The sequence below is a fragment of the Mytilus californianus genome, unplaced genomic scaffold (assembly GCF_021869535.1).
Source record: "Mytilus californianus isolate M0D057914Y unplaced genomic scaffold, xbMytCali1.0.p SCAF_10, whole genome shotgun sequence".
In the NCBI taxonomy this organism is placed as follows: Eukaryota; Metazoa; Mollusca; class Bivalvia; order Mytilida; family Mytilidae; genus Mytilus; species Mytilus californianus.
Genome location: NW_026262582.1, coordinates 62,343,830 through 62,347,616, shown reverse-complemented (window position 1 = coordinate 62,347,616; position 3,787 = coordinate 62,343,830). Strand labels below are relative to the sequence as shown.

Here is a 3,787-nt window from a genome sequence, read left to right as displayed (position 1 = left end):
GACATCAACGTTGATTCAACGTTGAAAATTCATAGTTGATACAACGTTGAGAATGTTGATAATTAGTTTCTCTAATGTTTGTGCTATTTTCACATTTTTTTATCAGTGTGAGAAAAAATATTTAGTGAAATATCTGTTCTCTGCAAATGATTGGTTGAAATTTAATTATTACCTCAAAATTTCTTGGTTTCTTTTGAATTTTCCTAGTGTCACGACATGAAAAAAGGCGACCACACACTTTTTAGAGAAAAAGAAGATTGAAGGACATTTACTAAAATATTTGATTAGGATGAAAGTCAAATGCATATTCAGGACAAACATGAGAGCAGACATGCCGAGCAGGATTTTTAATGTACTAGCTCACTAACAGTTCACACATGTCACCTTACCCAGACACATTATTCTGGGCTAACCACTCCTAAATGCTATATGTTTGGCGGAAAAGCGGCAAATACCAATTTTAAAATCTTTGGTTTGACCTAACCTGCCATACAATTATTTAGTCAATATAAGTCATTAAAAACAAGATGAATAGAGCATTTATTTATTTTGAGCATCTGGAATGAAATTTGAAATGTCCTCATCCTGTCGCTTTCTTTTTTCTTTCCTCCCTCCACCTCCGTGCCTTTCAGGGGCATATTTCAGGAACCTGGACTCTTCATCCAATTTCTGTTGCTTCAACCGACTCAGGAAAGGACTCTGAGACACAATCTGTTTATAAAAAAACATAGTAACAATTAAAACACAGAAAGCCAAAAATTATTCATTTCACATAAAAGTTCATACAGCTACTGAGGATAATTAAAAATTAATGTAGTCTTGGAGTTGGTAAGGATGAACATAGTTTCAAATTTATTTTCCAGTGAATTTTGCGAGTTACTTGCTAATATAGAATTTAAAATAATGCAACTTACCAAGAATTATTGTGAACAACTTTGAGGCACCAAATGAAATTTTGCCATTTTTCCAGCTGATATTCAGTTTGGCCATCAAAGAATTATGGAGGACCCTGAAAAAAATATATGCATCTAAATAAAAAAAAATCACAATCAGATGTAAGATGTTTTTTATTTTACAGTTTACAATATGAAAATGCATCGAGTTTATCAAATAATTTTTACCAGACATCTTGGATGTTTTTGCTGTTAAAATTTGCTAGTTAATTTCAATTTCTACATGTTCTTTTCTTGCATTTGTAGTGTTAACTCTTTTCTAGGCTTGTAGTCTTTCCCTCATAATTTTTTGTTACCTGTTTCAAAATCATAGTTTTCTTAACTTATTTTTTTTAAGAAAATATAAAAAGGGTATAATCAGGATGATACAAGTACAATTGTTGAAAATGTTGTGTTTCCAAATCCATAGTTGTGATTAAATACGATACATTACTTTTAATATGATACTATTTACATATCCCTTTTAATTTTGGTAAAGTACAAAAGAAAGGAGAAATTTACAGGAAAGACATGTGTGGAAAACAAACGACAAATTAAACATAACAAATATTAGATATCAAATTATATCGCAAACCTACGGATAACTTCCAATATTTAGATAAATCATCAGCTCATCCCGCCTCTGTATTTAAGGGATTTAAAATAGGCGAAGTTACACGGTTCATTCGATCATGTAATAACAAAGATGACCTCGACACACAAAACAAACTATTTAAACACAAGCTTATAATCAGGGGACAAAAGGAAAATGAAATTAATCCACTAGTTAATACAGGACTACGAAAAAGTAGGCAAAATACATTATGTTATAAAACAAAAAACAAACAGAAAAGTCCACCACTAGTCATAGCAACAAAATTTAATCCTTTATTTAAGCAGTTGGGAAGACGAATAAGAAAACACTGGCATTTGATTGAAGATGACGAGACTGCTAAACATCTATTTCCAAGACCGCCTATCATTGCTTATCGTAAACACAAGAATGTGAAGGAGTACTTGATCTCGGCAAAATTATAAAGTAATTAAATAAAGAATGGACATTAAACTATAAGTGTATTACAGATTCACCAGGTGTAGTGCCCCCAAAATGTAACTGCATTTGATACATTACACGATAGAAACATATTGATAACAATTTAAAAGTAATTATGATCAAATGTTATAGTAAATAAAAATAAATTAGGCCAGGGCACCTGACAAGGATGAACGGCCTTGGTCGAACTTGACCTAAATGATATCCGAAACACCAGGTGTAATATCATCAAATTAAAGAAATTCATAGACGACCAGTTGATTACCACAGATCATTTACGTTGGGGAAAATCCTTTAAAAAATAAATAGATGTGTAAAAGTTTATAATTAACCACAGAACAATCTACCGAGAAAAGGTCAAATCAGGTTTTAACAGTTAAAGATAATATATATAATTTAAAGTAAATATACATAAGCAAAACATGCTATATATATGTATCACCAAATCATGCACAAACAGAGCAATAACAGAATAAACCTGTAATTGAGGACAAACATTTAAATGCATATAAAATTGCATATAAAGTATAAACAGCGATACATGGAAAATCATACACCTAATCGCTATTTGTCCGCCATTACTGGACATCACACAAGTTCCCGTAAAATTTTGACGTCATAATAGAAAATATCTGACGCCACAATGGAAAAGTGATTGTTGTATGACGTCAAAAGTTCGAGCGGGACTGATTCTCGGGTCAAGCGGGATTAGCGATAAGGTGTATTATAGAAACTCGATACAGACAAGAAATAAAATCTCCTATAGACAATGGTATTAGTAAGTTTTGCTGGGATTGGTTCATGGACACGACTATTTATAAAAATAGGTACAACCAGAATGTCAGGGCCACCCTTTCATGGGAACATTTGGTTTATATACATATGGAGCAGCCTCCCCCCCCCCCCTTTTTTTTATAAAAAATACTGGATACGACACTGGAAGTGAATGTCAGGCCTTCAACTGTTTTATATGCACCTGTCAATTATAAATAGCCTATAGGTATGTGCTCAGAATCAATTAGTAAATACTTTTTTATGTGTAAACCACGTGTTCATGTACCATGATGTGGGCACTGCATGGATTTATATTCATGTACGATCTGTTGATAGAAACACAAGTGCGTATGTACTTAAAAATTTGTAACAATAAAATAACGTACAGATTGTTCACTTCTGTGTTCTTGTCTCATGCTACCCTCTGCCATCGCTGTTAACGTTGTAGAATAGTTTTTTCTTGTTTCAGTTTCTCTCGAGTGGTAAACAAATGTTGTTTCTTTGAATAAGGCGCTAATCGACATGCACGAACTTTCGGAAGCATTTCCGTGATATTCCGAGTAGCAAAGTTTTAAGAGCAGGAAAAGTTTAAAATTATTATTTCAAATAAATATATATATATCTCCGTAAATTTGTTTTATTTTAAATTATTACAATGGTTTGGATATTGTTTTAACCCTTTATATGGAAGAAATATATTTTATTTTGTAGAAATGATTATCAGAAAACATGCAAGGTTCATTGGCGGATCAAAAAGGGGAAAGGGGAGGGGGAGGGTACGGTTCTGGTGGTTTGACCTTTTCTGGGAAAAAATTGGTTGATTATATAGGGAATCTCTGAAGCTTAACCGGAGCAGGCCCCTCTTAGGCAGTCAGATGGCCCCCACTTATGAAAATTTCTGGATCCTCCACTGACAAATACATTTATCGTCCAAAAAAAAGGGGGGAGGGGGGTTCCAACCCCCCAATCCCCCCTCCCACTTGATCCCACTGCCTGCTTCAATTTCCAAACTTAATTCATTAGTAAA

The 3,787-nt window shown here is 33.3% G+C and overlaps 1 long non-coding RNA gene across 1 annotated transcript; it reads right to left on the bottom strand.

The window, feature by feature from the left end:
- Positions 1-672: 672 nt before the first annotated feature.
- LOC127718354 (uncharacterized) lies at positions 673-3,302 on the bottom strand. The gene is made up of 3 exons (XR_007989771.1): positions 3,147-3,302; positions 915-1,009; positions 673-711 (listed from the first exon to the last, which is right to left on the bottom strand). It is a non-coding gene; the product is annotated as an uncharacterized LOC127718354 (long non-coding RNA).
- Positions 3,303-3,787: the final 485 nt, after the last annotated feature.